Raw genomic sequence first — 26,177 nt, forward strand, 5'->3', positions numbered from 1 at the left:
TTACCTGTATATTAGCTATAACATAAATAACATAAAATAAAAATGGTCTAGCAATGCCATATAACTTACTCCAACCCTCATCTTACCTGCCTTTGTATGTATTGCATTGCATGGCGTGTTGCACTGACCCTGAGCAAAGCTAAGTAAAAAAAAAGTCAACCAAAAAGCAATAATGCAGCAATTATGGAAAACTAGTTTATGACTCTTAAATAAGAACATGCAGATGGTAGAGCCTGCTCATGATGCTACTTTGGCCATTATCTTAGCCTCATTAAATGCATTTATCTTGACTAGTGCATTGTTATAGTTATATTACTGTATACGGTACACTGTACAAGTTAATGTGGTCATAGGAAAAAAAGTTCAATTGGAAGTATAACACTTTTATACACATTAGACTCATGCTTTGCATTTATTAATCAAATTAAGAATTGTTGTTCATGTTTCAGCCTTCCAATTAGATCCTCTGTTTGAAAAACTAGCAGCAGTTAACAGTTTAAGTGGAAAGTATAATCAAGTGTAGTGTTTTTACTTTATGAACTCAAATCTCATTTTTAAAAAGGGCGGAGTAGCTCCTAGAATGCACCTTAATTCACATTAATGCCTATGTGAAGTGATTCCTTGGAAAATCCTTGGAAGGCAGTTTTGGAAGATCCCCAGTCTGCTCAAGGTTGTTCTCATTTACTGAAATGAGTTACAATAACTCCTTTTATAAGAGTGGCTCCCAATGAGTGGGCTGCACACGTCTAATGGTCCGTGTTATCTTCGCTCCTATTTCCTTGTTGTCAAACATGATCAGCATCAGAACGCATCAGTTCCGTAAGGCGTGTTCTAATGACTGGCATATTAACACTTCATCAGAAGTACATGCCAACAAGGGCCTGCATGAGACCCTGACCCAGGGATGTTTACACACTGCTGGACGAGCTCAGTTCTGACCTTGTACGTTGAAATACACGTATTCAGTTTAAACAATAGACATGTATTTTATTTCGGATTGCAAGGCGAAAACTGTTTAATCATGGTGCGTCCATCAACATTTCTCAATTTCTTAGCCTTCAGCGTTATTCATTCCTTTGTGATTACCAGGTAATGCAGTTGACATTGGGCCATGTGGCAACTGGGGGCATGCAAGCACCCCTTTAATTAAATGATTCATGGTGTCATGATTTGTCATTCATACACAGCACCTGAACATACACGCATTATGCTTTTAAATGAAGTTTCCTCGCAGATAAACTAACTTTATGAAGAAGACATTTGGAATGATTGATGATCGTAAATACAAACATCTGCACGCTGCAGAATTTTGACGTTGAGCTATGTTAATTTCCACACAGCAAGATGGTATGTCAAGGACAAACATATAGAAGAAAAGGAAAAGTCTAAAGCAGCAGCTGAGGAACCAAAAGAAAAGTTGCCAAAAATAGATAATTTAATAAAAAAAAAAGAAAAGAAACTTGGAGTTGGAGCAGAATGAGGCATGTGCAGTGCATACCAGCAGATTATAATGCACAGAGCATCATTTATTGCTACCTTGCAGTTGCTTAATGACATAATTGTGGTAGTAACTTTGCATCACACATGGCTGAGTCCATTCACCATTCTCTTGAGTCTTTCTGCCATCGGCAGGTACACGTTGTGTTGCCCCACGTGCATTACTGCCTGGATATGACTGGCACAGTCTAAGGATTGTATGAACAAGTTTTTATTACAGGAATGAAAAAAGAAAAAAGCAACCCACCCATGACATATGGAAGAATGCAGCTGGGCTGTATTTAAAATGTGCCGGTAAATTATTGTCTTGTTCATTGAAGTGTCCTTCTAAAGCTCCACAATGTATTTGGCATAACAGTGCATATGACATTCAGCTCCAATTTGTTGCACTGCATGTGTTTAATTAAATAGGCCTTGTAATTAGATAGTTTTGATGCCATTTACTAATCTGTACAAAGCATCAATAAGTTACACCTCAATGGGGTTTGAATCAGCCGAAATTGATAAGCTACGGTGTTATGGCCTCACACCTCCAGGTTTTGGGACTGCAGAGTTTGCTCTCCCCATGTCGGCGTGGGTTTCCTCAAGGGTTTCAGGTTTCCTCCCACTGTCCAAAGGCATGCGCACTAGGTAGACTGGTGACTCTAAATGGTCTGTAGGTGTGAGTGTGTAGGTGAAGCTGGAGGTCCCCGCCCAGTGTCCCGAGAGGCTAGTTGGTGAGTGAGTGTATACAAGTTCGCTGATGTTTATTGATTTCTTCCCACGTATATTAATCTTATTGTAATCTTATGTAAATACAAAGCAAATGTAATTATGTAAATACAAGTTTATAAGTACTGCAGAATTCATTTCTCAGCCGTGAATAATTTGTGACCAGGAATCAATACATTCCAATGCACCACAGAACAGCATAATGAACATAATTCTGCATCATTAATGGCAATGAAATGGATCAGTGAACATATAACAGACAGGTAATAATTACCCTGAATTAATGCCACCCCATACGATGACAGTGACAGTAAGAGGCAAGTTAAATGTACTTGTTTCCAGGTGATGATCCTCACGCCATGCTGTCGTACCGCAGTAAATTGGAGATGTAGATAAGAGAAACATCATTACTTTTATGCCAACTGTGTGCCATTTGTCATGTCTGCCATCTGCACATACTGGGAATCAGTGCCGTTTAATAGCTCGAAAAGTTTAAATGAACAAACTAATTATTTCACGCAAGTAAGAAAGTAGTTGCGGCAACTTTTCAACTGCTCAGGAGTTAGGATCATGGTGGAATTTTTGACAAACATCTTCGAATGCCGAACTATGGTCAGAATTATTTCAATTAAATTTCAATAAAAATTTTGGAAAACAACCCAAAGACACCCAAAGGCAACAAATAAAGTAAAGTAAAGAGAGGAGGCGCTATTTTGGAGACGCTGTAAGACGTGCAGCATGGGGAGTGATCACAAAAGTAAGATGTACTGGTTCACCAAAAAATTCTTGAAGAGCTTATGATCTATTAGCATGTTTGTTAAGAAAACGGAAGAAAGCAGGGGAGGAAGGGAGCCTGCTACAACAATGGCTGAAATACACAGACATTGTTATCGAACTTCCAGCTGCTCTGCTGGAGATCTGATCATCGGGAGACCTGGGAACGGTTGAATTCACCCCCGGGTCTCTTCCTACAATTCAAAGATATGGGATTCTTCTTGGCAAGTGGGACCTGGTTAAGAGAGTTTAAATGGATGGAAGACCCCCCAATATCTTTGTAAAATTAATAGTAGTAATTCATTTATGACAACACAGATGAGTCTAGTGTAATTCTCTGGAACTGTAGAATTTTCAAATAACAACAGTCCATTTACAAAAGTGAATTTGTTAACATGGGTGTAGACCATGTCTGTAGGTCCATTATTTATGTAAGTCCAACACAGGAATAGCATTGTTTCAGATGTACAAAAATGAGGCAATGTTGCATCAGATAACATCTACCCACGTTCTGTCTAAGTTGTTTTTTATGACCCCACTGCACCACTTCTTTAACACATTCTACATTCAGCTACTGTCAGAGAAGAAACATGAATATGAAGACATGGACACTGTTATCACTGTGTTGTCGCTGCCTCTATTTTTTTTTTTTTTTACTGTAGGTTGTCCTCTCACAAGCATTCCTATTGATGCAGGAGAGCAGCACAAGCGAATGTGCATTCTCCCAAATGAGAGGTTAGAGCGGGTTATTCTGCCGAGAATTACCTATGCCTGATAATTGGATTTGAAATCCAATTTGACAAAAGGGGAAAAATGGGAGCGGATGGCGGAATCATCATTTGAAACAGTGAAACACGTCATTAGGGAATTATCTACAGTCGGCTATTACGTGGTATTAAGGGGAGAGGATGGGAAGGCTAGGGGAGAGGCAAGATCAGAGCGGAAAAAAAAAATCAAGCCATGCACCTTTACTTTTCTCTCAAAGTCACGTTTTGCACTGAAATGGCATTAAAAGGAGCCAAGTGTCTTCCAAGTGCCTTCAGAAAGGCGGGGCAAAGACATCCACGACAGTGCAGCAAGTTGAATTGTGATTAATGTGCCAAGCAGGGAGTGGTTTTGATGGTTTTAGCGTAAATGAGTGCCAAGGCTTAATGACTGTGGGTGATCACATGCATGCACACACTCACACGCACCACGTAACTCGGAGTTCCCGGGTGGCCTGTAGGGGTGCAGCGCACAGCTTGGAGGGAGACATCAATCCTAGTCAAATCCTGGTGATGCAGCAGTGATGGGATCAGTGCCTGCTACAGTGTATCTCGCTGTCATTTGTTTAAGGACAGCTGTTTCGGAGAAATGTTCTTTTAGCAAACATCTGTCTTTCTGTGAATTATAAATCTTTAAATTAGTGCTCCTCCTTGCTAAACTGTGCACAAAAAGTGTCAATTTTTCCCACCATTTTCCATGGACAACAACAATAGATCAAAATTTTCCTTGCATATGCAACGCGCAAGTTTTGATTATGGTCTTAATTTAGCCTAAAAAGCCAAATAAGTCTTGTGCATTTTCCTAATTATGATAATATGTCTCAAAGCTGCACTTTAAAATCATTGATGTTGTTCTACGGAACCCCCACCTCCTCCCAATCGTCCCAGCTCTACAGGAACACACACCAAATTCAGGAGTTGAAATAAATCTCTTCCCTGGATTGCATGCGTTCTGCCGAGTGAATTCCAGGGAGCATCTTAAATGGATTATCGATCCGGTGACCTTTCTCCACTTTAAGGTTCCCCTTCTGTTTGCTCTGACGCCGTTGACTTAAGTCAGCGCCGTAGACGGTGCCGATTGATGAAACATTTGCTCCACATACGTGCCCGTTAATTACAACATTATAATTGTCCAGTAATCTGAAAGGAGGCATGAGGAAAGCTTCCCTCACGCCCCAGGTCCAGTAGAGCAGAGGCTTGGAATGAACAGCCGGAATTGCAAAACATTATTGCCATAATTGTTTCTCAAAGTTTTGTGGATGCTCACATCGAACTCATCCTGTTCTGCTTCATGACTCATTGCTAAATTGATTCGGGGGCCATTTTCAACAGCATAATAACACGCTGTCCTCGACATCTGAAATTAGAAAACTAAATTAAATCAATACACTTTTTTGGAGGTTAAAAAAGCAATAGCAATTTTGAGCGTAAAAAAAAAAAAAAAGACACGTGGCAGATATTCAACTTAATTACATTTTCAATCATGTGTTGTAAATTTGACAGCATTTGGAGCGCAGCTGAGGTCTTGTTGTTCTCATTTTAACATAAATGAATCTCCACAGACTGGGAGGGAGGAGCGTTGGCCAGTTAATCAACTGCTGGTATTGACATGACAAATGCGCCTCCTCTGCAGAGTTTGCTTATAATTTAGCGCCTGTGAGCGTATTGACATTTTGTAAATGTCGGCGCCACGTGGCACATGATTTGCATGAGCGCGCGTTCGGAATCCTGGAACCACCGAAAAACATAAGAGGGAAGAACGTCGCGAGCAATCATCGTGCCCTAATGAAGTTTACGTTTTCACTTCGCAGGGCTGCCAACTTGGGGTGGGATTTTGGGGTCTGTGTGGCAGATTTCTGGAGCGGGGCAGTGGCGGTGATTACTGATCGATCGCTCATGTTTAGCTTCAGCTTCAGATGACCCTGGATTTCATGAGTTGAATATGAGCACACTCAATAATATTACTCCAAATTTTGGCTCTTGAATCTGTTACTGTGAATTGTGAAATCGTGACTGTTTACTGTGAAAAGCCAGCTGTTGACACGCCGTTATAAATATTCAAGGCTCTCAAGTTTTGAAGACAGGTGAAAGTGAACTAGTTTCATTAATAATTTTATTATAAGTCGTGTTCTTGTTGCTAATTGCTCTGACTTATGGAAGAAAATTTCTCAATAAAACAATGGAGAGAGTGCTGTGTATAATGTGAGAATATGTCAGTCATTCTGTGTTAACAAAATGTGACCTAGACTACTTGTTCTGGACGGGTGTTGTCAGTAAAACATTTTAGGGCTACAGAACCTCGGCATTAAAAAACTGATGGCAATCATCTGGACAAATTTCTCTATCAGAATTCAGGTTGTCATTGTTTCTGCCAAGCAAGTTGTGAATTTGTTGTAACATTAAAACAGAAGATGAAGTGACGCTCGGAGCTCCTATGGTTGAGCTTGAAGTTGAGCTTTATTGTCATTTCAGCTACATACATGTTGGACAGTAGATATTATAACAAAATTTCTCCAGAACCAGGGGCTACATGTAACATTTGAACGATTAGACAAAGTTACGTACCGACATAAAGTGCACGTGTGCGACACAGACAAAGTGCAAACAGGGGACACAGGCAGTGCAAGAATACATACAAGAATACAATACCTTAACAAAAGGACAATGAAACATACAGCGCTAAACTAGTGAAATGAATAATAAATTAATAATAAATTAATAACAAAAGTAATATAGTGCAATTTTGCTTTCGCAAAATAACAGAACAACGTGAAGAATTTCAGGATGACGTGCTTGTTTCATAGGCATATTAGCAGCATAATTTGGTTTCCAGTTTTGGGGCAGTGGTGGCCCAGCAGTTGAGGAAGCGGCCCCATAATCAGAAGGTGGCCAGTTCGAATGCCACTGAGCAAAGCACCGTCCCCACCCACCGCTCACCAAGGGTGATGGTTAAAAGCAGAGGACACAGTTCGTTGTGTGCACCATGTGCTGTGCTGCAGTGTTTCACAATGACACAATTACTTCACTTTCACATATTTACACCACATAGTAGGCTGCATATTTACAATCCTGTTTGGAATGCTCATCTTCAACTCTTCCAACATGTTATTCACCATCCTCTGCTTCGAAATTGCCGCTTGATCCCGCTTCCAATCACAGCTTCTTCACCTGCCGATGAGTGCGGCATCATTAGGTACCCACTCCATACCACTTGCCCGATCGGTTCCGCGCATGCGTACTCTGAAAGCCACCATGTTAGCGGACCAACCCTGACCCTACAACCAACCGTAACCGTTGCACATGCCCCGATTCGATCGGGTAAGTTGTGCGGATTTGGCACTGAAACACCTCTCTGCCTGTTCAGCCATGTGTAGGGCATAATTGATCGATCGCCAGTGGTGTTAGGATAGATAAAACAGATTTTCGGAGTGAGAAATAAGATGCATGGCGTGAGAGTTGGCAGCTCTGACTTTGCTTATGGAAAAGTTTGCTTTATTCATAATGTGTTTTTTGATGTTGTGGTGCATTCAGTGACCTGGCTTTTTTCTTTAACTCTTTGTTTGGACAGACATGATGGAATATTCCTTGGCTGCCACCTTGAAAAACAAACAAAAACACTCAACCTGAAAAACTTTTTATTGAATACAGAGGAAGTGATCGATGTAGCATCGCTGTAAAATGATGAACTGAAAGATGACCTCTTTCTTGTCACCAAAATGGCTGCAACTCAATAGGCATATTGTTAGCGAGTGCAAAGGGTGCATGATGCAGGTTCATAGGCAAGGCCAGAGGAGTGACACAAAGGCCTGAAGCTTACACAACATCCTTCAGATAAAAAGCAAAAACTGCAAACAAAATGAACAAAAACTAATAATGTCTGTTCTTTTTAACATATAAACCAACATTCAAGACATTTCTTTACACTCTGGCATTCAGACCAGGTTTCTCTTGATGTAGTTGTAGACCTTAGATTATGTTGTGGTCAATATGTGTAAATACAGATGGCAAGGAAATGAATAACCTGAATTATAGTTGAATATATTCATATGTTTCCAGAGCATTGTAAATGCTATGTATAAAATGCTGAACAGGTCAGAATGAGCTCAATAGTTGATCAAGATGGCAAGACAATGAAATCAAAAATGATTTTCATTGTGAAGCACTGCAGCACAGCACACTGCGCACACAACAAAAAGTGTCCTCTGCATTTAATCATTACACTTAGTGAGCAGTAATCAGCTATGACAGGTGACCGGGGGACTTGTGTGTTGGGACTTTCCACAGTGGCATCCAAGTGGCATCCTGGCAGGATTCAAACGGCAACTAACCAACTACGAGTCCATTTCCTTACCCGCAATGCCAACCATTGCCCCCTTCAGTTTTTTTTTCCTTTCATGGCTGCCCACTGCTCACTAAGGGGGATGGTTAAAATCAGAGGACACATCTCGTTGTGTGCGCAGTGTACTGTGCTGCAGTGTTTCACAATGACAGTCACTTCACTTTCATTTATAGTCGGTGTTGGTAAAAGTAACATACTTGATTTAACTTTGCAGTAATTATGAATAATTTATTATGTTTTATCATTAATTTAAAACTGGCATATGTATGCAGCTCTCACCACTGCTTGCAATCAAGCTGGACATCCCTGTGCAATATTAAAATTGTCTTACACTGTTAGTCCTATAATCATAGTGTAATACAGGAGAATGGAGGCACATAAAAAAGAAAGAGAAATAACAGAATTTGATTCTTTCATGGGGAACTGTTGAAATAAGGGTATTTGCAGGTTTACAAAAACTTTTTAAATCCACTTTAATCAAATTTAAATTTCTGCATCAAGTGCATTTGTCCAAAGGCCAGAGTTGATCTTGGTAGACACTGTGAGGGCCAGATGCTCTTCTAAAATGCAAAATTAATTTGAATGAAAGAAAGAAAGTGAAGTGATTGTCATTGTGGTACACAGCACAGCACATGGTGACACAACGAAATGTGTCTTCTGCTTTTAACCATCACGCTTGGTGAGCAGTGGGCAGCCATGACAGGCGCCCGGGGAGCAGTGTGTCGGGACAGTGCTTTACTCAGTGGCACCTCAGTGACACCTTGGCAGATTGGGATTCGAACCTTCTGATTACGGAGCCACTTCCTTAACCACTAGGCCACCACTGCCCTAATTATATTAATTGTAAAATATTAATTGTATTTTATCTCAAGTATTATTATTTGATATTTAAATTTTCTTTCCTAATTTTTGTTCTTTTTTTCCATTGTCAATGTTAACAGACTCATATTGCCTGTACTTTTGTAAGTCACTAGGGGACAACTTATTTGTGAGCCATTTCCATGCACGCAATGCACTTAGTAAACCCGGAAGTGCACCATGACCGGCGGATTAATGACAGACTGAAGGCTTTGAAAAAACATTTCTTTTTCCACCTCACTAGGCTAGTCCCGATTCAGTAATATTAGAGATAATTTGAATACAAGGAGAACTCCCACTATCAGAACACGTCTGTCAGCGAGTGCAGAATTTAGCCATTTAGCTCCATAGGGGGTTCCGCTAAATCCAATCTCATACGCAAAAATGCAAAAAGCACATATTAGAAATTAGCCAACTTATTTAGAGGTTAGAAGAGGCACCCAGCTCACATCTGGCACATGAGCCGTGCTTCCGTGGCTCCCACTCAGCAGCTGGCAGTGCCAGTGTGACTCAGCCTGGCATCGCTGTGCCCACCAGGTTAGTGAGTAATGAAGGTTGGAGGCGCTCTGCCAGGACCTCACAGGGAGAGGCGAGGACTCATGAGCGCGGCCTGTGGTCCGGCTTGCGGGCGGAGGGTGCAGCGGAGGGGGTAATCATGTCTTAATTACGCCGCAGACAGACTTTAATGAATTATTGACACAGATGACATAGGGATTGGGGTTGACAGTGTGGACCACTGGACTCCACAAAGCCTGAATCACGCCTGACAAATGGCGTAACCTTTTCAGAGAGGCCTTGGCACATTTCACCGCTTTGTTACAAATAATTGGCTGTTTTTTTTTTTACTTATTTCTGTTTTAGGGTAGGAGGGGGAATTTGCATAATCTTGAGGTGCCAACAGTCATGATATTATTGCCTACGATGGTGACACATTACAATGTTTCTCCACAAGTATCTGTGTTTCTCTCAAAAGCCTAGGTCCATGGAGGTGTCAGTGCCAGCTGTTTCCTCTGGATTTGCTCCTTGCTTCTGTAGGTGTTCAGACACCCTCACTGGCTCCCAGTAGCTGCACGCATCAGATTCAAAATACGGATGCTGGCCTACAAAGCCAAACATGGAGTAGCACCATCCTACCTCACAGCCCTTATTACACCTCACACTGCACCTCACACTCTCCAACCCTCCAATACTGCTCGCTTCCACCGCCGAAGGTACGAGGAAGACGCTCATCTAGACTCTTCTCCGTCTTGGACCATAGGTGGTGGAATGAACCCCCTCAAGGTCAGAACAGCACAGTCGCTGAGAATTTTCAAACGGCAGCTTAAGACCTTCCTCTTTAGAGAATACTTGTATTCTCAGGAACACTTGTAAAACTAGCATGTGACTTTTCTAGTCCGACATACAGTATGTAAGAAAATCTATGGCCGAGTGAAGTGAAATGATTGTATTCATGGTTTTGAGTCCTAGTGAACCAGAACTGATTACTTCATTGATGGTAACATGAAAGCATGTTGTAAGTCGCTCTGGATAAGGACGTCTGCCAAATCCCATAAATGTAATGTAAATCACAGAACTTCTCTTTGTCACCCGCTTTGTCCTGATCAACATCACCTTCTTCTACCACGTGCTCATGTGAATCTTTACTGGCCCCCTGTGGTCAAGCAATGCAATTCTCCGCAGAAGCACTGAGAACAACAGACGGCGAGGAGCAGCGCAGAAAGACACACTTTTCATGGACTTGCCTCTTTTACATGCAATGGTTACAGCAAGTCCCAGGACCTGAGATGGAACGGAGTGAAAATACATCGCTTTTTAATGAGCACGCCGTGGTCCTGCTTAATTAAATGACGTGTAAAATACCAAAGAGCTAAAGCGACCCCCGCCAAAGAGTTATGTACACGTCAGAAAAAATTAGAATGAAAAACAGCCCACGACGCCACAATTAATCATAGGCCTCACTGGCCTGAACACCACAGATTTTGCTTTCGTTCTTTTCTTTTTTACCTTAAACGTGTCCAATTTTGCTTGGGGAGTTTGCAGTCTGATTAGCATATTCAAATGAAGCTGTGAGCACCTGTTCCTTCGGTGCTGCTGAGCAGCCCAAAATGAAAGCAGCCAACGCAGCAACCGCACCACCAAACGTTCCATTCATCTGCAGTCTGCCACTTGATGTCTGCCGTGTCCCGTGTCTTCACTTACGACCAAAATGCATTTTAACGTTACAGCCTTGGAAAACAAAAGAGTGTTTTTCATCAGCATGGTCTCAGATTTACGGAAGTAAAGCAGGCATTTTGTGTATTTCAGTCATCAGTGTAGTGGTTTGGACACACTGGATAGAGGGCGGGGTGCCAACCCACCATTGGACAAACACCCACCATTCATGCACACGCACATAACTGTGGAGCATTTTAGAGCTGTCAATTCACCTAGTATACAAGCCACATGGGGAGAGTATGTATTGTATGTATTTGTGGGCCTTCAAATATTCAGACCTGTAAAAAACACTGTATTTAACCTCATCTGCGTTTGACTCCCAAAATGTTGCCACCAACCAATCAGACTGTCTTTTGATGTTTCTTCCTTGTCCCAGGAATATGGTCATCCACCCCCAACAAGACTATCCCGTCATGGCACCTTTTCTGCCCTTTGGCTTAAATTGCCGTGGACCTGGAATTTGCCATCTCAATGACTTGGAGTTGGACAAGTTTTGGGACAAATCAACTGTTTGGAGAAATTGGGGGAATGTCCATTGTAGGACATACCTATTATAATTTAAATTATATGTAAGGTCCATTGTGTGCAGCTGAATATTAAATTAGCTTGTTGCACTTGCACCTTTGACTTTTTTTCTGAGGAATATTTTGACTTTGTCCGTCACAGCCACAGCCAGGTTTCAAACTCATGACCTTGGAGGCGTGAAGCTTCGTCACTCATCGCCATGCCATTGCGCAGCCCATCGCTCATTGTAATTTCAAGTCTGCTTGGGGCAGTTTGATATGATGTGTCCTTTCTGTGGTTATAAAAGCTCTTGTTTTGAAGCCCGTTTTCATTTTCTTATGTTTGCCAGGCTTTCGGTCGCAGGGCTGAGCGCGCAGTGACCTTGTAACGCTGATGGAGGGGTACGACTGAAAATTCCCGCACTGCAGCCCATTTCTGAGCAATGTTTACTGCACTGACCTTTAGCCAAATGGATTTACTGCGCTGCCGGATTCTGAATCAAGGGTTCGAGACCTGCTGGGGGTACGTTTTGATCAGGCAATGCATTCGTTCAATATTTTTTTTGCACGTGAGAGTGAATATTACGTTTGACTCCATCTGAGGTCAAACCATTTTCAACTTCTTCTGAGTTTAACCAAGCAGCGGCATAACAGTAAAAAATAAAATAAAGGTAAAGACAAAGGAATTAACAAAGTAAGCACTGACACCTTGCCAACTTACAAATGTGTAATTGGATAGCATTGCTGATTCTAACAGCTGCATAAATGGAAGCTAATCATGCTAGTTAGCCTTCTGATATGACTAGATGATCTCCATTTTTAAGAAAGCTGGCAAATGCCACTAAATGAGTGAAATACAAACTGATGTGGAATAAAACGGGTCATTCAGTTTAGCTAATGCTAATTTGTGATTGCGCTAAACATCGTTTGCAAACCCCCCAAATGAAGGGAAGGGAAGATGGCGGCAAATTGTGTATCTACTTCTCTGTATTGCTCACCTGAACCACCATGAACCACCGTTTAAACAAAGAAGAGAACATTTTGAAATTCCTATATCAATTACATATAAAATTAGATAACATTGTGGTTTTCATTTTCATTTCTTTTTCACATCTAGTGTTTCAACATTATATATACAGAAAGGGGGCCATGGTGACCTAGCGGGTAGTGAAGTGAAGTCGTGGAAGGGGAGCTGAGCTTTATTGTCATGTCATCTATATACATGTTACATATTCAGCTACATACATGTTAGACGTTACATAGTGAAACGAAATGACGTTTCTCCGGAACCCGGTGCTACATGTAACATTTCAACGATTAGACAAAGTTACACACCGACATAAAGTGCAACTGACATGGAGTGCAGACAAACTGGGCTAGATAGAATGCAAACGGGACACAAGCAGTGCAAGACTAACATTTAACAAAAAAAAAAACATACAGACAACAATGAGACAGACAGCGCTTAACAGGTGAAATGAATAATAAATGTGCAAAGTAAAATAGTGCAAATATTGCTGTGCAAAATTGAACGGTGCATTAATTAATGATAGAGGTGGTGAGATGGTAAAGAAAGCGGACCCGTATGTGTGTACTTTTTGAGAGCTTGTGTGTCAGTATGCAAGCTAAAAGGGGCTGGTCAGTGTTCCCCGCTGTAGACAGATATCAGCATGGTCCTGTGGTATTTTAAGTGGACACAGACCCACTCTGTTGTTCCTCCACTCTGATCTTAGTGTAACGCAGTTGCCTGTTGAGCGATAATTTGTTTCGACCTCACAGCTTTTTATTATCGCACAGCAAAGCTCTAAATTGTTTTTGTTCTGTTTTTTTTTTTTTTTCCTTGCTGCTTCCCTGATGCCCACCCATTGAAGAAAAATAATGCTGCGTCTTTCCCGAGACTCACCTCCACAGCGGAGCGGCCGTCTCTGAGCCTCGGAGAAATCGAATCGATATGAGAAAAAGGTGAGCAGCTGTGAGTTTCTGAAAGGGCAAAAACCACACAGATTTTGGCCTACCTTAACCGCCTACCTTAATAAGTGGCATAACCCGTCCAAGTCAAGATGTGAGCATGGACATGACCAAGGTCAAGAATCCATCTAGGGTTCTAAGGCTATGATCTCCAGGTATAGACTATACATTTTGTAAATGTAGTCACAAATATATACACACACAAACGCCTAGTAGAAAAGCGTATTGCTGACCACATCCTGCCCGGCTTACACTCTGCTGTCATGGCGATGCATCGACAGAGCAGCAAGGTTAATTAAAACAGCCACCGACTTCCTGTCCTTGCCAAAGCCACCAACAAGGGGCCCATAATTAAAGTGACACCTGTTCCATCACATTTGCGGTCCCCTCTTTATATGATGCCTTCAATGCAGCTTGAGGTTCCTTGGTGGTGAAGTGCATGAAAGGGGGCTGTTCTCAGGAAGTCATGAAGGATACATACTGCATTTTATTTCTCTCTGTCCAAAAAGAACTTCAATGATCATGTTCATCTACATTTATCCATTTTTAATGAAGTCTTTCTCCTCTTTCTCCACGTTTGTTACTACGCGACCAGAACTGCATTTTTTCCCATTCCAACCTAAAATGTTCTTGTATTGCAAATGAATAAAGTTTCGCATTGTGTGACAATTACAGGGCAGATGTTTCATAGCATCATATTATTAAGGCGCTGAACTTAAGAGAAGAACTGCTCAACAGTAAACCATGATGAATTGTACCACTATTCTAGATAAACATGATTTATTACTATCATTATTATTTGAAATAAGATCAATACATAAGAGAACAACTGCTTTTAAAATACCACTGGATCCGTATGCTGTGATCCAATAGTGCTCTCAAAAACAGGTAAAAAAAACTAAGGGCCAGTTTGGTCTGCACATGCACAGTAATCAAAAAGGAGTTCATAAGCAAATCTTCCCCTCATAATGTAATGCACAGGCCAGGAACGGGTCAAATTGCAGCGTGGCTATTGACATTAAGAAATGCGAGAAGCCCCATGATATCATGAATAGATCGTGTACATTAGCACAGCTCGCTGTGTGGGAGTGGGCGACTACGAGGCCTGTGATTTGACCCCCGCTGTTCGCTTCAATTAGCCGCTTAGGCAAAACGCATGGTTTATTCCTCAACAGGCCAATCGCGGCAGACAATGTGCAATGCAGCAGGTCTCCAGTGGCGCTGTACGTTTCGGAGGGAGTGTGCACCTTTATTATTATTTTTTTTTATTGTTTACCGCATGCTTCAGACACCTATGAGCATTCATAACTTAGTTTCATATATATATACGTTTTTTACTGTCTTACAGAGACTCATGCACAGAACGCAGAAGATGATGTCTACACTGCTATCACAACACTAAATGAACATGGCCTTCTTATTAACACCGTGAAGGAGAAAGAAAGATCCTTCCCAGCACGTGGTGTGTAGGAGTGGGGAGTTAATGGGGTATGCAGAAGCACGTGAAGAGGATGGAAAAGGTGTCAAGATGATCTCTGCACCAATGGACTGATTGTTCACGACTTGTTAGCTTTGTGCTCATCCACCGTCTGACTCATAAATTTACACCTATGTCTGTAAATGAATCGCTTTCGGCCAAACGGATCATCTCGCGACATCCCAGAGGATCCTGATTTCTCCCTTCCACCACACGAAAGCGGGGCCGCGCAGTCAAAACCCGCGTTGGCCCCGACACGGGTCTGACCTTATCCAGGGGAGGATACCTTTGTCCCACCGCAACTCAATTCACTTTCCGCATTTTCGGCTCAGGCCAGATTTAGATATAACCTTTAAGAAAAGCCTGTTTGACCGCTGACCAGCCCAGCATGAAGGACGCTCTAATTACGATTCCTTCCTCTGCCTCGTACTTTGCACACACATTAGCAGCGGAGTCCATGTCCAACTGACAGACACATGCATTATTCCAGAGTTATGATGCCCTTACTGCTGCAAAAGGTCAGACAGTTGGAATCCAACCATATGAGGACAGAGCAGAAAACTTTTAGCTTTTTTTTTTTGTTACTCCTTTTGTGCTTCTTCAGCGCTTTTGGCGTCGCTTTTGGCTGTAATTCATACCTGTGCAATTGTATAGGAACATCTTGGTTTAAATGAGGATAATTGTTATGTGAGTTTGAGCAGTTCTTTCAAAAACTTGAGTTCTCAAATTGCAGATTAAGACAAAATGGAACATTCCTCACCAAGAGTGTGACCAAAATTATAATGTGCCTATCCTCACATGAGGAGGTTATTGTTGTATGGGCAGCATTAGTAAATCCTAGCTAATTCCACAGCGTGATTCACCAGTTTTGTGCCCACCCAAACTCCGTAATTAGCGCCTTTCAAGTAAAGCGGTTTACGAACGTCTATGACAGCTCATTTTGGGGGCAGGGGTTTCACATTTTACAGTTATTCAGATTGAATTGAGGAAATCATCTACAACAACTCGTTTTTAAATGACAATAGGCGTACAATGGACCCAATGCCTGGATTAGTCAAGGAGAGGGTGCAGAAATTACTAAATGGTCAACCACTACCTGCAGGGTAGGATGATAAAAGGGACACGCGGTACACTACATGTGTTTCATTGCCAGTGTGCAAGTGCTAGTGTGCAATATTTATATTAATAGATAAATATTTGGACAAAGACTTTTTTCACAGTTTAGGTGTATTTGTGTGAAAGTCATTATGAAACACTAGTCATTTATGCACAATGTCCTCGTTTCCTTATGTTAACACATGTAACACAGGTATTAATTAATAGCATTACATAATATAATGTTTTCCATGGATCTCCACACCTTCTTCCATTCTTTTTTCTGAAGATTTTGTCACTCCTACTATTATTTCAGATTTTCACAGCCTGTTGCACACAGCTGTCCATGAAATATTTCCTTTCGGCCTCTTTAAAAACAGTGGCCCATAGTGTGGAAAGAGCTGTAATTCCTATACCCTCCCCATCCAATTTGGACGTGGACACACTGAACCTAAGCGGGACAGTCGGCATTTCATGTTATATAACTGTAAAAACAATCTTATGTATACATATGTCTGGACTTTACTGTGCATAGTAATGTGTACTTGATTAAAACACGCAATGTCCAAGGGAGTTGAGGTCTGTTGTCAGAACAAGTAGATGCCTCGGAACACAGATCCCGTGACAGACGGTGACCCAGAACAAATTCCTGAGCTCATTTGCCGGCCACGTTCGACATGTGCTACTAACTCCCAGCATGTCCAGTTGGGACCTGACACTTCGCCGGCAGTCTTCAAACAGCCCCCCCAGTCCCTGCAATCGGGGCGCTCGCCAGCGCAAGGCAGGGTTCCCTGGCAACAACTGTCTTAATCATTACAACAGAGACTCGTTAGGCAGACGGAATCCCTAATGACTGCCCTGTGGCCGGCAGCATGCTGTCCCTTGCTAATGGCCACTTCCCTGATCTAAGGAGTAAGGGGCATTTATTTTATATATTTTTTTTCCTTGTTCTATTAACCTACAAAACGCTGGACACACATGTTAATATTGTGGCGCTTTGCTTTCTCAGGGGTGCTAATGAGTTTCTCGTTTCGCTAGTATTCTACCTCCGCTTTGGCCAGGTTTTTGAGGTTCAGCTATTTGTCCTTGTGGATTACCGAGAATATATGGTGCTGGCATTATTTTTTCCCTTCTCTGTCTGTATCTTTGAATTAAAAAATAATAATATTTATGGAAAATATTATGAAAAAAATATATGGTGTCTGTGTGAGGATTTTATGTAGATGTGTGAGGAATATATGGTGTATGTGTGAGGTTTGTATGTAGATGTGAGAGGAATATATGGTGTATGTGTGAGGATTTTATGTAGATGTGTGAGGAATAAATGGGGTATGTGTGAGGTTTGTATGTAGATGTGTGAGGAATATTTGGTGTATGTGTGAGGATTTTATGTAGATGTGTGAGGAATAAATGGGGTATGTGTGAGGTTTGTATGTAGATGCATGAGGAATATATGGTGTATGCGTGAGGTTTTTATGTAGATGTGTGAGGAATATATGGTGTAGGTGTGAGGTTTGTATGTAGATGCATGAGGAATATATGGTGTATGTGTGAGGTTTGAACGTCGATGCATGAGGAATAAATAGAGTATGCGTGAGGTTTGTATGTAGATGTGTGAGGAACATATGGTGTATGTTTGAGGATTTTATGTAGATATGTGAGGAATATTTGGTGTATGTGTGAGGTTTGTATGTAGATGTGTGAGGAATATTTGGTGTATGTGTGAGGTTTGTATGTAGATGTGTGAGGAATATTTGGTGTATGTGTGAGGTTTGTATGTAGATGTGTGAGGATTATATGGTGTATGTGTGAGGTTTGTATGTAGATGTGTGAGGAATATATGGTGTATGTGTGAGGTTTGTATGTAGATGTGTGAGGAATATATGGTGTATGTGTGAGGTTTGTATGTAGATGTGAGAGGAATATATGGTGTATGTGTGAGGTTTGTATGTAGATGTGTGAGGAATATATGGTGTATGTGTGAGGTTTGTGTGTAGATGCGTGAGGAATATGAGGAATATGTGAGGTGCCTTACAGTGGCTAAGCGAGGGAGGAAACAGACCTGTAATTGGAATGTCGTTTGTTCGAATCCCAAGGTGCCACTGAGGTCCCCCTGATTAAGTTAATGTCCCCACAGGCTGCTCCCTGTGTGCCTGTCATGGATGCCCACAGCTCCCTCAGGTGATAGGTTAAATGCAAAGACCACATTTCACTGTGTGCACTGGGTGCTGTGGTGAGTCACGTATCTCACCAAATCACTTTCATTATTTTAATTTTACTGACGAGAAGTGTAGAGGTAGCTCACTGGGACTGAATTGAGGTTGAACCTCAATGCACATTGGTTTGCAGTGCAGTGCTGACATATTTTTTCCTGTGAAGCTATTGTTCATAAAGGTCAGGAAACTGAAATGATGAATAATCAGTAATGATGACCATGTGGTCAGGCGGTGCAAGGAGTGGCTAAGAGGTTACTTACATTCACAGTCCTTGTTTGCCATGACTGACCCTATACAATACTCAGCAATATGGTAATTACTACTCCCACAAATATTTTAATAAGATGCCTACGTTCCCTCTGACATATGTGTAGGTGTGTGTGTGTGTGTGTGTGTGTGTGTGTGTACAACCAACCATATACAAATAGGAACAATCCTGTGTGTGCACATGAGATGAAGCAGGTCTCTGGATCCTCCAAGAAGACCGTCTTTTAAACTAAGGGAGAATCAGAAAAAACCCACACCTTCCCCATTTCATTTTATTTAAAGACCATCATAGTGCATCTAAATAATTAGCTGTGGTGCATTGGGTGACTTGTTGCCTAGTTGGTCACCGAGTCTGCTTTGAGTTTGTAGGTTTGCACATTAGACCGAAAGAGACTGCATCTCCCTCTCTTTTTGTAATATCTAAGATGAATCTAAGCATTAATTTGTCTATATTAACACAATCTAAACAATCATTTACAAGCAGGAGACAAATGTTGCTTTGTGAACAGTGGGTACATAAGGGACAGTGGGAACATAAAGGATGGTAGTAGCCTAGTGGGTAACATACTCGCCTATGAACCAGAAGACCCAGGTTCGAATCCCACCTACTACCATTGTGTCCCTGAGGAAGACACTTAACCCTAAGTTGCTCCAGGGGGGGACTGTGCCTGTAACTACTGATTGTAAGTCGCTCTGGAGAAGGGCGTCTGATAAATGCTGTAAATGTAAATAGTGCTCTGAGGCTAAGGGCCTAAAACCATGCTTTCATCCACTAGAGGGCAGACTACAGTCAAATAATCACTTTAGCTACCTAAAAAACTTCTAAAAAAAGGATGATGATTATGACAAATATCATACTGATCAGACTGATTCCAAACTAGCACTTTTAAATTCCTTCAGTTTGCTCAGACTACTGCTAAAAAAATCTGTGTATGGTGCAACACGCATATACAAACATGGCAATACATAAATTTTATTTATGAAAACAGGTTTTTTTTCCTGAAGATTTTGCATAACTTTAGGCCAGTCTGGAAGATGGGGAAGTGTCAGAAAACAACCATCCCAGATGCTGCATGCTTTTTTTTTGTACTTCACCATAAAATCTGCATTTATTTCACCCTCTCACTTTCCATACCTGCTTAGTCACCCCCACACACACAAACATACACACCAACTCACAATTCAGAGTCACTAATTCATGGACAGCACATGGATGGTGGGAGGAAAATGGAGAAGCCGGAAGAAAGCCATGACAACATGAGGAGAGCTTGTAAACTCCACACACAAGGTCCGAGTCAAGATTTGTGGTGTGAGGCTGCAAATAAATTTTAGTTTTATCAAATACAGATGAGAATACAAATGGTTGTGTGTATATCCAGTGTATAGACAGCTTCTTCATAGACAACCCCCCCCCCCCCAACCAAAAAAAATTTTGAACATTTCCTGAGCACTTTGTGTGTAGTTAAACCACCCTGAGTCTCATAGGATGATCCGGTTTGTGAAATTTGACCTGAGGAAAAAAATATTCACAATATACTAAAGAAAAGCATTTTTACATGTGTGGGACTCAGGTCACAGGCCTTGTGCCAATCATGTCTTTTCCAGCAGTGGACTGTTCCCTGGCCTCACTTCACAGGCAGGAGGAGGCAGTATTCAGGACAGCATAGCCCCGTGGACGGTGACGGTGAATGGCAATCCGGGCGGCTGCAGCCGTGGCAACAACATACAGTCGAAAACTCGTACAGTAGAGAGTATAAGGACAGCATCGCAAGTCGCCCACTGAGCCAGTGGAAGGGATTTTAGCCGACCTTATCTTATCTTGCGAACTGCGACGTGACCTTCCGTGTCTCTCGGCAACGGTGAAGGAAAGAGGGGTGGAGGGGGACTGCTGAGGGGCGGCCTCTGACCACAGACAGGGTGCAGACAGGTAATCCGAGATGCTTGCTCGCAGGAAACCGATGTAGGCATAGGGGTTGCTGACATCTGGGCATGTAACTTCATTCAAGATATTCCCAGAAGGAAATTGCCGGATCCCAGTTGGGAATTGCTGCACGATGAGAAGAACAGGTGCTCTGCAGGTATAGTGTCCAGAATTTCGGTGATGTTGAAAAGCCGGGGGGAATACCTCAGTTTATTATTTGGTGAGGGTGTTGGAGTGTGTATGCATGTAGCAGTGAGGTTTTCACGTTACTAACACAAACGGCCGTAACCCCCGTCTCCACCTCTCTTCGTGCACATGCCTCTGTAGCTCTGTAGGCCCAGCATGGCCGAGCATCCGAGGATGGGTGAGAAGGACTTCATAAGCCTCTCACAGCCAGCCACGGCACTGAGAGACACCCCGCTCCTCTGCTCACCCGCGGCGGCCTGGTTTGAGGCAGTGATTCATGTGCCCTAAAAAAGCCAAGGGCTGTGAATTGTGGTAGCACAAAAGGAGCAATTTCATGGGTTCGTGACGTGGCCAGGGCGTGCTGATGCAGACTGCAAAACGAAACCGAAGTGGGTAAAATGTGTGAACGTGTCGTTCACCTCCATCACATAGTTCAACTTCTGCATGGAGGAAATGGAGGAAGTGATAAATATTCCAGTTTCACGATTCACTCCACATCACAAATTAATCTGATGGGATGTTCATTGAACGTTTTCAGAATGTGGAAGGCTGAGAAGAAAAATCATATTAAACCCATCACAAGAAACACACATTTACAGTCTCATGGCCACATAAAAAAGCATATAAAACTGACAGCTGATGGAGGGCAGCCGGGCAGAAATCCCAGTGGGCCCTGAAGAAGTCATTAGGGTCCATGGAATCAATAGAAGGGGGTTGTAAGCAGTGGTGGAAACAGTGGACCTGGTTAGTGCCGTGGATCGCTTCGGATCAGGTCTGTACGCCATGTGGACGGTCAAGCCTTCTGTGGCTTGTGGACCAAGAAACGACAGACAATTCTCTTCTAACAGGTTTCCCCTCAGATGCAGTCTATCAGGAGGCAGAACCTGGGATGCACCTGTGGGCCCTGATGAAACAGGTTTGACTTCGTGAGTTGGGGTGCCATGGCAACATAGGCTCTTGGGAGACGGCGAGCGCTGGCCGAAGTCCTGACGCTCCCTCCATTACAGGAGACGAACATCCTTCAAAGAAACGGGTCGTACCAGGAGAGCATGGGTCTTCTGAGGAGAAGGCAGAGGCAACGTCGTCAAGACGCAAAGGTCAAAGGTAAGGGTCAAAAAGGGTCGTCAATGAAATAATCTTGGACAGGAATGGCTACCAACTACGTGATAAGAATCAATGAAGACTTTGCAGTATTTAGCCATGTAAGTGCTCCTTTTATACTGGCTGACATGTTTGGTTCATTCTTCTACCAGGGCAGCGGTTCAAGTTTAAGTTGTGCACCCCCTGGGGGTGTGGTGATGGCACATCGGCCATGACACCGTCTAAACAGACGTCCACAGACCAATTTGCTCCTCACTAGTTGTTGTATTGTGTGGTTTATAGTACACTTAACTGGATCTGGTGGTCTAGGTTCAGGGACTTCATCTGTCAGTCAAAGGAATCCTGCATTCCTATTGGTGGTCACCTTAAATGCAATTAGTTTGTTTCAGTACCAAAAGACTGTAATTGCTGAAGAATTGTTTTTTCTCCATTGACATTCCATGGCCCTTTTCTCGCCACTTAGCTTGTGGTCACTCCGAAAAGTTGCAATTTGGTGTATGAACTTTATTTAATGAGATTTTCAAACTTATCAGCCGCTCAGTAACACTCTTATTAAAAACTGAAATGATTCATCCTCAAGTTTCCTAAGGGGACAAGATGGCCAATGCCATGTTCTTCACTGTTCCTTCACTGTTTTTCTCCCTTTGTGTGCCACACTGTGTTTCACAATGCATTTGTTAGATGAAGGACTATTCTGATGTTTACTTCTAGAGTAGAGCGAAGAAAAAAGCAGAGTTCTCAGAGCCGTTCCAACAACCTGGGGAGGGAAGCATCATTTTCAGCAGTTTCAGTGTCTGTGTTTCACCAGGTTACATCATCTTTCATCCTTTTTTTTTTTTTAATGTATCGTAGCAGCGTAGAATGGGGGCTCCTTCAAAAGTGAAATTTCTCAACCTCTTTTGTTTGTTTGTGAGCCCGCACTTAGTCTGGCCATGTTGTGTTGTGTAGCTCTGCAGCTCGGGATTCTTTACTGCCACCTCTCGCTATTGACAGGTAGTTGTTGTTCCTAATTACCCTGCATGGCTCATTAGTCCACAGCAATTTAAAAGAGAAAGAGTGGGCGGGGCAGAGCGAGCGACATCTTCCTTCCCATTATGCATTCCCGCTTGTAATGAAAGCCACGGGACCTGGACCCTTAACTCCGGTTAATGACTCTCCATCACCCAGTCAGCCGGTGTGGGTGGGCAGCATGCGTTTCTGCTCTTCTCTTAACTCAGCAGTCCATTACCTCCAGCCATTCAATCGGCTCATTAATAAAGGCTCACCATGATGGACAACTTCAGAGCCACCAATCCCGGCTGAGTGTTGTCTGTAAAACGGTAATCCGCAAGGGGACGGCCCTCAGAGAAATGGTAGTAACTGGAAGGTCGTCACGGTGACCGTATCAGCCACCCGGGATATGCAAACTGACCCTGTCCTCCGAGGCGCTCCAGCAGACGAGCGCATTTATAAATAGGAGAATCAAGATTCGCACTCAGCACTCGCCTCCTGGCGGCTGACACTCGGAGACGAGTGGACCAGAGTGGGTGGGATGGGTATCGCTCCGCATGGGAGCCTTAAATTACCGAGCTCCGGTTGGGGTTAAAGAGCGGCACCACTAGAGGAAGTGAGAGAGATGGGAAAACATATCTTAAACGGCACAAGACATCTTGACGACTTGGCACTGTTTGCTGAAAATTTAATTTTTGAAAAAAAAAAGAAGAAGAAATTAGGCCATATCGTGGAGTGAAGTCTTCTTGGCAGTGTGCACGGCGGGGGGAGTTTATTAGCCGCATGATCCACGTTCCCTTCCTGGACCTTATCTTCTAATTTTCTGCTCTCCAGGGCGGCGAGAGTGCCGTTGGGTTGCCAAATAAAAGAGTGCGGAGGGGTCGGGGGGGGAGGAAGGGGAGGGAGGCCGAGCAGAAGAAAGTGGCAGAGCGAGGCCTTCATCGGGCTATTAAGGGAAGAGCACAATTCAGCTTGACAGAGGACAGCAGGGCCAGGCCCGGCTACAACGCGGCGGCTGAAGGGCTTCAAAGCCGCGGTGGCTGTGGACGCCCTGCAAAACAAAGTAGGAGGGAGCAAATTTGGCGAAGCGGCGGAGGCAGGAAGGGCTGACCTGCATATAAATCCGGCCTCTGCCTGAGTGGGTGAAGTGGCTCTTTGGCTGCCACGAATTAAAAGAAATTGATAGGATCAACGCCGCCCAGAACATGGGCGGAAGTTGTTCGTGCGGTTCGCTTCTTCTCAGGGGGCATTCCATAAGTACATTTACATTTACATTTACAGCATTTATCCAGAGCGACTTACAATCAGTAGTTACAGGGACAGTCCCCCCCCTGGAGCAACTTAGGGTCAAGTGTCTTGCTCAGGGACACAATGGTAGTAAGTGGGATTCGAACCTGGGTCTTCTGGTTCATAGGCGAGTGTGTTAACCACTAGGCTACTACCACCCTAACAAGTCTACCGAATATGTGTGTGTGTGTGTGTGTGTGTACTCAGGGCATGAGTGATTACTCCAGGAGGCGTGTCTCTTTGCTTTCTTTGTTCGCAGTGAAGTGAGGGAATATCATGGCATTCCGTTTCATTATCACGTTTGGCGTCATCCGGATGACACGGCACACATTAAAGGTGACACTTCTCATTTCATTCCTTCAGGACGGGCTTCATTTCTTCATTTTGCCATCTTATTTTCCATGCGTCGGATTGGCACGAGATGCGGGGGAGGGAGACGGGCCGCTGCGCGAGGAGTGATTTAAAGGTGCAGAAAAGAAATCCGAACTTGAAGGCTGCGCTTCATTGGGCCTTGTGCGCGTCTCCGAAAACAAAGCGCGCCACATTTCACACCAGATAACCATGCTAATACGGCAGGAAATCACCGCAGCCTGTCGGATCCACTGCGACAGCAGCTTAGCTTCTTATTTGTGTTTTGTTAACCTTTGATTTTCCTAAACTGAAATACATTTTGCGTCTGACAAATTGAAAATGAATTGTTCAAGTGAAGAGCTCGGGCCGCGGCCATTTCCTCGCCACGGCAGGAATTTGGCTGGATTGAATTGTGTTTGTTTACAGCTTGTTTACCGCCACCGAGTCAAGACGGGCTCCCCTAAACCCGCTCTGCTTTTCATCTTTTATTTGCACGACATTATTACAAAGCAGCTTTATGCAGTGAAAAAAAAGCAATGAAGACAGCGCTCTTAATGGAGTAAGAACGGAGCCTCTTCCTGCTACCTTCCTCCTACTTACTCCCCGATACGACACAAATTCCTTCATCAAAGCATCCTGCGCCTTGAGCCAGAGCATCATTATGTGCATTGACTCAATTCGTCCATAAAAACACCGTCATATATCTTAGGCATTATTACAAAGATATTTTTGGCGCTGTAAAGAAACAAAAGGTGGGCACGGCGAAAACAATAGCGAATATCTTTATATTTTCTCTTTGCACTAAGGAGCTTGGAATCATGCATATGGCGTTGCTAAGCATAGATGAGCCCTTTAAGAGGGTGGGAAACAAAGGGAGACTGGTATTACATTGCAAAACTGTGCCAAGCCTTTTGTGACAGGAAGGCATTGAATGTATTGTTATATAAATAACCATCATTTCCAGGCCCCAGCAGATGTTTCATAAATCTTGTTAGAGAAGGATGTTTTGAGTGGGAAGGCTTCAGACTTCTTTTTTTTCCTCTTTCAGAAATCGTCCCTTCAGCCCTTCATCCTACCCCTTTTCCACCCCCTCACCAACACTAAGGCACATCTCTACCATCTGGGAAACATCAGCCTGACGGCTCGGTCCAGTGTTGCGGTGCTGCCCTCTAAAGGTTGTTCTGTGGAACTGGCTGAAGGATGTGTTCAGTTGACGATGTGATATGATGATAGTCATCATATCACAAACTGTAATCAGGCATCATTTACAAGAGCAAGATGTTTTTTTCACATAAAAATGGCCCATAAGCCACAGGGCTATTCTAAAATTTTTGATTATTATCTTGTCTGCTATTAAACTATGTATTTAGTTGTTTATTACAGAATAAACCTGCCTCCATGATTCATTTTTTGGTGACAGTGCAATAATTAGCCAACAAATGCAGAACGTCTGAAGTTAATATGTGTATTTGCACAAAATATGTCTTGTTACTTGAAGCCCTTTATTGGAGCTCACTTGTCATCGAACTTAACTGTGTGGCATGACAGCTTCATGCAAAACCCATTATCTGCTTGCCGCCCCTCTCTGCTTTATTATAGCTGAATCTTATTGTGTAGAACATGATCATCTAATTACCATCACGGCTCTCAGGAGGAAG

Source organism: Denticeps clupeoides, chromosome 13 (assembly GCF_900700375.1).
Source record: "Denticeps clupeoides chromosome 13, fDenClu1.1, whole genome shotgun sequence".
Lineage (NCBI taxonomy): Eukaryota > Metazoa > Chordata > Actinopteri > Clupeiformes > Denticipitidae > Denticeps > Denticeps clupeoides.